Genomic DNA, 12,634 nt, shown 5'->3' on the forward strand with positions numbered 1-12,634 from the left:
TACAATACATAATGATCTCTGCATTTCCATTATAAAATTCTGTTTTCAGAGGCTTATAACTTGGCCTTATGAACTCTCAGCTCTGAAGCATATTTTGTTTCTCTTTAAAAATCTATGTTAGATATTTTAAACTTTTAAACTCTGCATAGAAAGTATAGTTTCTCTTCAGTGCTAATTTTGGAGATTTGCATTAGTGGCTTGGCACTGTTTGACCTCAGTAAAACAATGGGATTTTATAAGTTCACCGTGCCAACAGAAAGCCTCATTGTAGTGACAACAGCCAATTTTGACACTGAATTTTCTCTTCTTTCCTCTCAAGGGTGTTATACTAACTTCATCACTGTTGTCTCACCAGCTGGTGCTCAGGTACAACTATCCACTGTCCTATGTTTTGTTTATTTCTCTCTCTCAACCTCCCTTCTGGGATAAAATTGTGCCTAAAGCATAGTGCAGGGGTCAGCAACCTTTTCAAATCAAAGAGCCAAACTACATCAAAATTCAGAACAAGTGGTCAACAAAAACACATATAAGAATGCCCATTTGCATGACTTAAAATATACAACTTAATATTATTGATAATTGACATGATGATGAAGAGTAGCACAAATTAAACATTGTATTGACGTACTTTATTTAATAGGACTTCTGCTGCTGCTGGGGGTGCAGTTTGTGGATGTGGCAGCGCAGGAGTCTGGGTCTGGTGGTGTATGAGGGGCTCAGGCCACGGGTTGGAGGTGTGGGAGATGCAGGAGGCTAGGCAGGGTGCTGGGGGTGTGAAGAAGTGTATGGGGGGAGAAGTTCTGGGGCCAGATTACCTTATCTGGCTGGGGCTGGGCTGCTGCATCTGGGCAGCAGTGGCTCGACAAGACAGCGGGCCAGGATTGCTGCAGCTGGATTGTAGTCTCCACTCCTATCCATGCCGCAGCAGCAGGGACACCACCAGCCCTTACTGCAGCCATGTCGGGGGCTGGACCACTGGGCCTGTCCCAGGATTGGGGCCGGGACAGGACACTGTGGCCAAATGGGGGCTTATTAGCCAGGCCGCCGTGACCAGACTGTTGCAGCAGTCGTGGGGCCACCAAGGCTGGGCCACAGGATCTGCTCCAGTAATGTGGTGGTTGGGGTCAAACCATGGCAGTCAGATGGGAGCTGGAGCTGGGCTGCTGCAGCCAGATGGAAGCATCTGCCACCGCCAGCCCCTCTCACTATCCTGGTTGGACGCATGCACACATCCCCTACAGGGTGCCCCCAGCCTGCCCCTTAAATGAGCAGTGTGCCCAAGCCAGCCTGCTTTTACACATTCTGAACATTTTGAATGCATTTTTCAAAAGTTGTGTGTATTTTGGGAATGACAAAAAAGCAGAGGTTTTCAAACATTTGGTCCTGAGCCCCTCCCCCCCAGCTCAGTGAAAACCTTTGCATTTTGCTTTGATAGGGTGTGGGGGTTTGCTGTTTAAATGCTACCCGACGTTTTTGTTAGAGAAAGTAGAGCCAAAGAAGGGCATCTTGCATCTAGAGGAAAGTGAGGAGGTTTTATGATGGGCCTTAGTTCTTGTGCAAGTTTGTTCCACTGGCTCTCGCTGGCCCCAGAGAAAGCTATGGTAGACAATTCCCTGGTACCTGAGCAGCATAATTGTTGATCACTGCCCTCAGACTGGAGCTGAGGGCATCTTTTAGACATGCTTGGTCCAGGTGAGTGATCTCTTAAGGTAAAAACTGAGACCTTTCTTTGCCTCTGTCTTCACGGACAAGGTCAGCTCCCAGACAAATGCACTAGGCAACACAGTATAGGAAGGAGGTGGACAGCCCTGGGTGGGAAAAAGAACAAGTTAGGAACTATTTAGAAAAGCTAAACATACACAAATACATATCCCAGATTTAATGCATCCGAGGGTACTGAGAGAGTTGGCAAATGTCATTGCGGAGCCTTTGGCCATTATCTTTGAAAACTCGTGGAGATCAGGAGAGATCCCAGATGATTGGAAAAAGGCAAATGTGGTGCTCATCTTTAAAAAAGGGAAGAAGGACAATCCAGGGAACTACAGACCAGACAGTCTTACCTTAGTCCCTGGAAAAATCATGGAGGGGATCCTCAAGGAATCCATTTTAAAGCACTTGGAAGAGGGGAAAGTGATGAGGAATAGTCAACATGGATTCACGAAGGGCAAGTCATGCCTGACCAATCTGATTAGCCTCTATGATGAGGTAACTAGTTCTGTAGATATGGGAAAAAATCAGTGGATGTGATATAACTTGACTCTATCAAAGCTTTTGATATGGTCTCCCACAATATTCTTGCCAGCAAGTTAAAGGAATAAGGATAGGATACATGGACTGTAAAATGGATAAAAAGCTGGCCAGATTGTCAGGCTCAATTGGTAGTGATCAATGGCTCAATGTCAGGTTGGTGGTCGGTTTCTAGCGGAGTGCCTCAAGGATCTGTTCAATATCTTTATTCATGACCTGGATGAGGGGATGGATTGCACCCTCAGCAAGTTCGCAGGTGACACTAAGCTAGAGGGAGACGTAGATACGCTGGAGGGGAGGGATAGGGTCCAGAGTGACCTGGACAGATTAGAGAATTAGGCCAAAAGAAATCTGATGAGGTTCAGCTAGGACAAGTATAAAGTCCTGCACTTGGGATGATAGAATCCCAAGCATTGTTACAGGCTGGGGACCAACTGGCTAAGTAGTAGTTCTGCAGAAAAGGACCTGGGGGTTACACTGGATGAGAAGATGGATATGAGTCAACAGTCTGCCCTTGTAGACAAGAGGGCTAATGGCAAGTTAGGGTGCACTAGGAGAAGCATTGCAAGCAGATCTAGAGAAGTGGTTTTTACCCTTTATTCTGCTCTGGTGAGGCCACCTCTAGAGTATTGTGTCCAGTTCTGCCCCCCCCCCCCCACTATAGAATGCATGTGCATGCATTGGAGAGAGTCCAGCTGAGGGCGACCAAAATGATTAGGGGGCTGGAGCGCATGACCTATGAGGAGAGACTGAGGGATTTGGGTTTATTTAGTCTGTAGAAGTAAAGAGTGAGGGGGGATTTGATAGCAGCCTTCAACTTCCTGAAGAGAGGTTCCAAAGAGGCTGGAGAAAGGCTGTTCATAGTAGTGACAGATGGCAAAACAAGGAGCAGTGGTCTCAAATTACAGTAGTAGAGCTCTAGGTTGAATATTAGGAAAAACTATTTCACTAGGAGGGTAGTGAAGCACTGGAATGGGTTACCTAGGGAGATGGTGGAGTCTCCTTCCCTAGAGGTTTTTAAGTCTCGGCTTGACAAAGCCCTGTCTGGGTTGATTTAGTTGGGATTGGTCCTGACTTAGACAGGTGGCTGGACTTGATGCCCTCCTGAGGTCTCTTCCAGCCCTATGATTCTATGACCTCAAACTTGACTTGAAATTCTATGGAAAGGCAGTTTAGAGAAAGCTATGGTAGACAATTCCCTAATACTTGAGAATGGAAGGAATGCACATACAGTAACCGGTATTGCTAAGGAGACATGCTACAAAATTCTCTACTTGTTTGAAGGGCTAATAGCTTCATGTCCAGGTATTTCACATTAATGTAGTCATTCAGATGAGATGTGGCAAATACATATATATGTAACTGAAGTCAGGCTGGGATGGACTTTCCAGGCCAACTGAAAATACTTGCAGGATGTTCCGATGTGAATATCAGCAAGAAATCCAGAAGCGTTTCCTGAACTTTAAATTAGTACTCTATAGAATGACAAGACAGGCAGTTCTATCTAATGAAAGCGTTTATTATTGGCTAGTATCCTTTTAAAAGATGTACCTTTTTTTGGATGAGAAAAGTCCCCTCTATAATGTCAGATTTTTGGAAGTAGAAGAAAAAAACGTTCTGGAAGTACCTGCAGGATGCCATGTTGTTCTGAGAAAAGTTTATTTAATAAAAAGGTAATTAAACTGACACTGGATAAAACTGTTGATAGGCTGACTCAGCAATAGCAGATTTGTGACACAGAGGCTATGTCTATACTATGGCTACGTCTACACTGGCACCCTTTTCCGGAAATGCTTAAAACAGAACAGTTTTCTGTTATAAGTATTTCCGGAAAAAGAGCATCACCATTGGCAGGATGCTTTTCCAGAAAAGCACTTTTTCCGGAAAAGCGTCTGTGGCCAATGTAGATGCGCTTTTCCGCAAAAAAGCCCCGATCGTCATTTTCGCGATCGGGGCTTTTTTGCACAAAAGACTACTGTTCTGTCTACACTGGCCCTTTTCCGGAACAGTTTTTCTGGAAAAGGACTTTTGCCCGAACTGGAGCAGCATAGTTTTTCTGGAAAAACACTGACAATTTTACAGTAGATCGTCAGTGCTTTTCTGGAAATTCAAGGGCCCAGTGTAGACAGCTGGCAAGTTATTCCGGAAAAGCGGCTGATTTTCCAGAATAAGTGGCCAGTGTAGACACAGCCCATGGGTTTTTTCCAGAATACCGGAGGTATCCTGGAAAAACTCCTCTGCATCCAGGGAATGCATCTGCTCTTCTGCTTTTATTTATTTATTTATTTATTTGCAGAAGAGCAGATGTGCTCTTTGGGAAGCCTTGTCTTCATCCTCCCACGAGGAAGAAGGGCTCTTCTGAAAGAGGAGGCTTTTCTGAAATTTGGCCCAGTGTAGACGGGCCAAATTTCGGAAAAGCCTCTTTTAAAAAAACCTATCAGAAAAAGGTATGCAAATTGGAGTGCAATTTGCGTACCTTTTTCCAATAGATCCCTGTAGTGTAGACATAGCCAGATACTCTATGTGATCAAGACAGATAATACTGAGAAGGTTGTGATAGAGTCTTCACAGGAAAACTTTAGAAACTATTTTTTGTTGGGCCATGCCTATCTAGGAAACTATTTCAAAATTACTAAATTTGACTTAAGAACTCCCGATTTAACAAATTTGAACTAGCATGTCCTTATTACAGGGAAGCCTTGAAATTAGTCTGAAATGGTGCATCCACATTTAACAGAGTCTGCCTCAGACTTAGAGCCTCGGAAGCACTTTGAGGAGGGTGGATACTTCCTATGGCTGCTTGGTCCAGCAAACTGTGACACAGGCTTAAAGGGGCTCCTTTCCAGGCCTGCGTCTTACAAGGCACTTCTCCCCTGCCTGCCCCCTTTGCAGGACAGAAAAGGGACACAGTGGGAACACCCTTTGTCGTGCTCTGGTTGTCCATGTGGATGCCTTGTCACTCACAGCATGGTGCCAGAGCTGCTGCACAGCAGTGCCAGGATCATGGCTTTGAGCTGTGCCTCATGGTGCAGTACTTCCAGACTGCTCACATGTTGTTCCAGTGGGACCAGGATGAGGATGAGGAGGATGAACCCCAGTGTGGCCCACAGGCCTTGCTCACCCAGCTCCTGGAGCTCCTGCTGCTGTGCATGCCCCTCAATCCCCTGGACACCGTGGAACGCCACTTCTGGCAGAGGGAGACGAGCTCGGACTGGTGGGACCGCATCGTCCTGCAGCCATGGGACAATTAGCAATGGCTCCAGAACTTCAACATGTGGAAAGCCACCTTCCTCGACCTCTGCGAGTGGCTCACCCCTGCCCTCAGGAGGCAGGACATCCGACTGAATTCTGGCACCGCTGGGCAGAAGTGTGTGGCCATTGCCCTGTGGAAGCTCACCATGATAGACAGCCATTGCCCCATTGGGAACCAGTTTGGCTTGGGGAAATCCATAGCTGGGGCTGTGCTCATGCAAGTAGCCAAGAACATCACCATGTGCTGCTATGAAGGGTCGCAATTCTGGGCAATGTGCACAACATCATGGACAGCTTTGCCAACATGGGCTTCTCAAACTGCAAAGGGGCCAGAGTTGGCACACACATTCCCAGCCTGGCCCCTGACCACCATGCCTCAGAGTACAACAGAAAAGAGTTCTTCTTCATGGTGCTGCAGGCACTCATGGATCACAAGGTGCTCCAACAACATGAATATCAGCCGGTTGGGAAAGGTGCACAACACCCACATCTTTCAGAACTCCTGCCTCTTCCAGAAGATGCAAGACAGCACTTTTTTCCCAAACCACACCATCAGAGTCAGGGAGGGGGACATGCCCATTTTGATCCTGGGCAACACAACCTACCATTTGCTCCCCTGGCTCACGAAATCCTAAACAGGGTGCCTGGACCCAGCAAGAAGGAATTCAATACCAGGCTGAGAAGGTGCAAAATGGTGATGGAATGTGCATTTGGGCATTTAAAGGGGAGGTTCAGGAGTCTCCTCACCCATCTGGACCTCCGTGAGTGCAACATATCCTTCGTGGTGGTGGCCTGTTGTGTTATTTTGAATGAACAATTTTGGAATTAGCGTTATTCTTGATTGAAGGCAGGAGTACAGAGTTTGAATCCTATGTCCCGTTAGTCCAAAATACTGAACTTGGTAGTGTGGACGCACCACTTACTAATTCAAACTGGGCGGGGGGAGTGTATTTTGGACTAAGGTCCTCAAGTAAACCAGGCCTTGGAGTCAAGCAAGACTGATGTCTGAATAAAATATATTCTCAAACAGCATTCAACAAACTTTTGAACACAGGCACTTTGTTTGGGTTTTGTCAAAGAAGACTGGCTACAAAGATGACTCTGAGTTCAAACTTTCCAAAACTTAACATTTGTTTCATGACTGTATTTCGTATAAAAGGGAGAGAGTAGAAAATGTAAAGATATTTAAAACAAATTTAGGACTAAGCACATCTTTCCCCCAGCAGAATAAAAATGATAAGAACATAAGAACATAAGAATGGCCGTACTGGGTCAGACCAAAGGTCCATCTAGCCCAGTATCCTGTCTACCGACAGTGGCCAGCACCAGGTGCCCCAGAGACGGTGAACCGAAGACAATGATCAAGCGATTTGTCTCCTGCCATCCCTCTCCAGCCTCTGACAAACAGAGGCCAAGGACACCATTTTATCCCCTGGCTAATAACCTTTTATGGACCTAACCTCCATGAATTTATCCAGCTTCTCTTTAAACTCTATTATAGTCCTAGCCTTCACAGCCTCCTCTGGCAAGGAGTTCCACAGGTTGACAACACGCTGTGTGAAGAAGAACTTCCTTTTATTAGTTTTAAACCTGCTACCCATTAATTTCATTTGATGTCCTCTAGTTCTTCTATTATGGGAACTAATAAATAACTTTTCTTTATCAGCCCTCTCCACACCACTCATGATTTTATATACCTTTATCATATCCCCCCTCAGTCTCCTCTTTTCTAAACTGAAAAGTCCCAGTCGCTTTAACCTCGCCTCATATGGGACCCGTTCCAAACCCCTAATCATTTTAGTTGCCCTTTTCTGAACCCTTTCCAAGGCCAAAATATCTTTTTTGAGGTGAGGAGACCACATCTGTACACAGTACTTAAGATGTGGGCGTACCATAGTTTTATACAGGGGCAGTAAGATATTCTGGGTCTTATTTTCTATCCCTTTCCTAATAATTCCTAGCATCCTATTTGCCTTTTTGACCGCCGCTGCACTCTGTGTGGAAGTTTTCAGAGAACTGTCCACGATAACTCCAAGATCTCTTTCCTGATTTGTCATAGCCAAATTAGCCCCCATGATACTGTACGTATAGTTGGGGTTATTTTTCCCGATGTGCATTACTTTACACTTATCCACATTAAATTTCATTTGCCATTTTGTTGCCCAATCACTCAGTTTGGTGAGATCTTCTTGGAGTCCCTCACAGTCTGCTTCTGTCTTGACTGTCCTAAACAGTTTGGTATCATCTGCAAACTTTACTACCTCAGGGTATGTCTACACTACCCCGCTAGTTCGAACTAGCGGGGTAATGTATGCATACCGAACTTGCTAATGAAGCCCGGGATTTGAATTTCCCGGGCTTCATTAGCATAAAGCCGGCGCCGCCATTTTTAAAAGCCGGCTAGTGTGAACCCTGTGCCACGTGGCTACACGCGGCACGGGCTAGATAGTTCAAACTACGTAGCCATTCCGAACTATCTGTACGCCTCGTGGAACGTAGTTCGAACTATCTAGCCTGTGCCGCGTGTAGCTGCGCGGCACGGGGTTCGCACTAGCCGGCTTTTAAAAATGGCGGCGCCGGCTTTATGCTAATGAAGCCCGGGAAATTCAAATCCCGGGCTTCATTAGCAAGTTCGGTATGCATACATTACCCTGCTAGTTCGAACTAGCGGGGTAGTGTAGACATACCCTCACTGCTTACCCCTTTCTCCAGATCATTTATGAATAAGTTGAAAAGGATTGGTCCCAGGACTGACCCTTGGGGTACACCACTAGTTACCCCTCTCCAATCTGAAAATTTACCATTTATTCCTACCCTTTGTTTCCTGTCTTTGAACCAGTTCTCAATCCAAGAAAGGACCTTCCCTCTTATCCCATGGCCATGTAATTTACACAAGAGCCTTTGGTGAGGGACCTTGTCAAAGGCTTTCTGAAAATCTAAGTATACTATATCTACTGAATCCCCCTTGTCCGCATGTTTGTTAACCCCTTCAAAGAACTCTGGGGGTATGTCTACACTACCCTCCTAGTTCGAACTAGGAGGGTAATGTATGCATACCGCACTTGCTAATGAAGCCCGGGATTTGAATTTCCCGGGTTTCATTAGCATAAGCGGGGAGCCGCCATTTTTAAATCCCCGCTGCTTCGAACCCCGTGTAGCGCGGCTACACGGGGCTCGAACTAGGTAGTTCGGACTAGGGTCCTATTCCGAACTACCGTTACTCCTCGTGAAACGAGGAGTAACGGTAGTTCGGAATAGGACCCTAGTCCGAACTACCTAGTTCGAGCCCCGTGTAGCCGCGCTACACGGGGTTCGAAGCAGCGGGGATTTAAAAATGGCGGCTCCCCGCTTATGCTAATGAAGCCCGGGAAATTCAAATCCCGGGCTTCATTAGCAAGTGCGGTATGCATACATTACCCCGCTAGTTCGAACTAGCGGGGTAGTGTAGACATACCCTAACAGATTAGTAAGACAGGATTTCCCTTTACAGAAACCATGTTGACTTTTGTCCAACAAATTATGTTCTTCTACATGCTTCGCAATTTTATTCTTTACTATTGTTTCAACTAATTTGCCCGGTACTGAAGTTAGACTTACCAGTCTGTAATTGCCAGGATCACCTCTAGAGCCCTTTTTAAATATTGGTGTCACGTTGGCTACCTTCCAGTCATTAGGTACGGAAGCCGATTTAAAGGATAGGTTACAAACCACAGATAATAGCTCAGCAATTTCCCTTTTAAGTTCTTTTAGAACCTTTGGATGAATGCCATCCGGTCCCGGAGATTTGTTAACATTAAGTTTTTCTATTTGTTCCAAAACCTCCTCTAATGACACTTCAATCCGGGACAGTTCCTCAGATTCATCACCCACAAAGGACGGTGCAGATTCAGGAATCTCCCCAACATCCTCAGCCGTAAAGACTGAAGCAAAGAAATCATTTAGTTTCTCTGCAATGGCTTTATTGTCCTTGATTGCTCCTTTTATAGCTCGATCACCTAGGGGACCCACAGGCTTTTTAGCAGGCTTCCTGCTTCTAATGTACTTAAAAAACATTTTGTTATTTCTTTTTGAGTTTTTGGCTAGCTGTTCCTCAAAATCTTTTTTTGCTTTTCTTATTACATGTTTACACTTGATTTAACAGTGTTTATGTTCCTTTCTATTTATCTCACTAGGATTGGACTTCCACTTCTTAAAAGATACCTTTTTGTCCCTCACTGCTTCTTTTACATGGTGGTTAAGCCACGGTGACTCTTTTTTAGGTCTCTTGCTATGTTTTTTAATTTGGGGTATACATTTAAGTTGGGCCTCTATTATGGTGTCTTTAAAAAGTTTCCATGCAGCTTTCAGGGATTTGGCTCTAGTCACTGTGCCTTTTAATTTCTGTTTAACTAACCTCCTCATTTTTGCATAATTCCCCTTTTTGAAATTAAATGCCAGGGTGCTGGACTGCTGAGTTGTTCTTCCCACCACAGGAATGTTGAATGTTATTATATTATGGTCACTATTCCCAAGCGGTCCTGTAACAATTATATCCTGGACCTGATCCTGCACTCCACTCAGGATTAAATCGAGAATTGCCTCTCCCCTTGTGGGTTCCTGCACTAGCTGCTCCAAGAAGCAGTCATTTAAGCCATTGAGAAATTTTATCTCCGCTTCTCTTCCTGAGGTGACATGTATCCAGTCAATATGGGGGTAATTAAAATCCCCCATTATTATAGAGTTCTCTATTTTGGTAGCCTCTCTAATCTCCCTCAGCATTTCTATGTCAGTATCGCTGTCCTGGTCAGGTGGTCGGTAATATATCCCTACTGCTAATTTCTTATTATTGGAGCATGGAATTTCTATCCATAGCGATTCTATGGAACATGTTGATTCACTTAATATTTTTATTTCATTTGATTCTACATTATCTTTCACATACAGTGCCACTCCGCCACCCACTCGGCCTGCTCTATCCTTTCTATATATTTTATATCCCGGCTAACAAACCTTTTAAAATGTTCTTCTGCACTGGTACTTTGTGCATTTTAGATTGTCCTCTAGTGGAAAAGTCAGGCAGACAAGCTTATCTCTATTCAACATTTTCTTGCTTCTGTCTGGCCTGATCTGTTTTGCGTCTCATACAGGTAACTCTACATGATCTCCCAGGCTCACACCCACTTCCTTCACCAGCATTCCAAGAACAGTGATGTCAATGTCTATTGGCTCACAGCCAACATCCCACACATTTCCGCTGTACCAAATATGCCTTAATTCTTATCCATTGCCTTTCAAGTAGGTAATGAAAAAATCAGTCCCAAGGAACTTAGTTTGTAATTTTATTTCTAGTTCAAAATATTTCAAACAAATGGGAACTCATTGTAACGCTTTTTTGAGGGCCCACTACCAGCAGTGAACAAGAGTGAGGTCTTGTACTACTGTAAGGATTTGTAACCCAGAGGGGAAATGCTGGCTCTCAGATATCAGTTATATATTCATGTGTAGAAAGCTTGTGTGCATCATAACTGCAGAGTGGGTGGGCTTCTTTTCCCTTCACTCATGTAGGCAATTTTGTCATACACTGCTCTCTGTACTTAATCTGCTTTGAATTATTTCATTTGTCACACATTTTTAGAATACTGCATTTTTCAGCATGTACATGGAAGCATAATCAGGAAGGCAAGATATAACTCAGATTCTGACTGAAGTTTTCCATCTTAAAAGCTAACAAACAAAAAGAACACTGCGTGGAATGTAGATGTTACCTGATAAGCAGGTCAGTGTGTTCCACTCCTAATGTGGCGTGAACAAGAAGAGTTCCATTTTGGAAACCTGGTAATGGAATAGGACTGGTTCAGCCATCCCTACTAAGCCCAAGTAGTACATTACTATGCAGTACACATACTTACAAAACCCAACAACAGGTAAACTACACAAGGACCAATAGATATTCAAGACGATATGGAGAAAATATACCCCTTGCATGACTCCATTAGAGAACATTGGAGTTACACCATACATTCATTTGACCCTATACCTGTTAATATAGTAAAGCAGGAGTGAGAAGAATGATCACGCTTGAGGAAACGGGGTGGGGGAGGGAGGTCTCATGCATTGAAGAGCCAGTTATGTGTCACAGGCTAGGGAGAAAAATAATCGGTGTTAATACAGGATATGTAAAGGGTCAATAAACCCTTTTACAAAGACTTTTCTCCCGCAGATTGTGAAGTCACTATGGAAGGAGGATAAAGCATCCTCTGAAATATTAAATTAATGTAGAAAAGAGTTCAGTATCTGAGGAGAATAGGGAAGAGAACTCAGTGAAAGATACATTGAAAGCAAGGGTCCAAGAGGTACAAAGAGTGGATAGCAGTTTTGTGAGGTATTAAAGAAAAATTGAGAAGCTATTAAAAAATGGAAGGGGAGGGAGGCATAATCCTGTTTCCTGGAAGAGGTGAGGCAAAGACAAGCTACTTTATCCTGAACACAGGTGTAAAAAGACTTGACAGTCTGGAGGACTATTAATGATAAAACTATAAATGATGATGACAACAACTGTAAAATGAGAGGAGATGGCATCTTGAATCAGAAATTCGGCAAAGAAGCATGCAATAGCAACTTCGTGTTTCAAAAATGATAATGCAATTGAAATCCTAGGAAATTAGCAGAAAGGAATTTGAGGACCAGTACAAAATCAGGGCTCTCGACAGCAGGGATAAATGTGTGATTTGGTTGGTTAGTAGATGGCATTGGCAGAGTTGGAGCTGATAGTGATCTTGTTGAAATTACACAGAAGTCATTTTTAGATACACTGAGTTAAAAAGAACTGTAATAGAGTTGATAGGTGATGAGGTTGAGGAAAATAGAAAATGAGGAGAAGGTTGTAGCAGTGAAGAGGATATAGATTAAGGTCTCGAATGTATACTATCGACACAGAATGATTTGAGAAAGAGAGAGTAAGATGGATAAAGCAGTATATACAGGTTGGGGCGCATCAGTGTCACTGGCGTTTGTATAAAATCACTGTTCCAAATGCAGAACTAATTTGAGAAAAGGCAAGAAGCAGCATATTCTTTTCATGGGAAAAGAAAAGGCTTCTTTCTTTTGTTAGTTCCTTGCACCAATAGCAGTTTATGGGGTTGCCAATTACGGCACA

The 12,634-nt window shown here is 44.1% G+C and overlaps 1 long non-coding RNA gene across 1 annotated transcript in view; it reads left to right on the top strand.

Annotated features, from left to right (window-relative positions):
* The first annotated feature begins 298 nt into the window (after positions 1–298).
* Positions 299–12,634, top strand: part of LOC142830493 (uncharacterized) — a 54,222-nt gene continuing 41,886 nt past the window's right edge. Inside the window, exon 1 of the long non-coding RNA XR_012905788.2 lies at positions 299–366. This is a non-coding gene — a long non-coding RNA (uncharacterized LOC142830493). The remainder of the gene's footprint in view (positions 367–12,634) is intronic.

The sequence above is a fragment of the Pelodiscus sinensis genome, chromosome 8 (assembly GCF_052426305.1).
Source record: "Pelodiscus sinensis isolate ZL-2025 chromosome 8, ASM5242630v1, whole genome shotgun sequence".
Classification (NCBI taxonomy): domain Eukaryota; kingdom Metazoa; phylum Chordata; order Testudines; family Trionychidae; genus Pelodiscus; species Pelodiscus sinensis.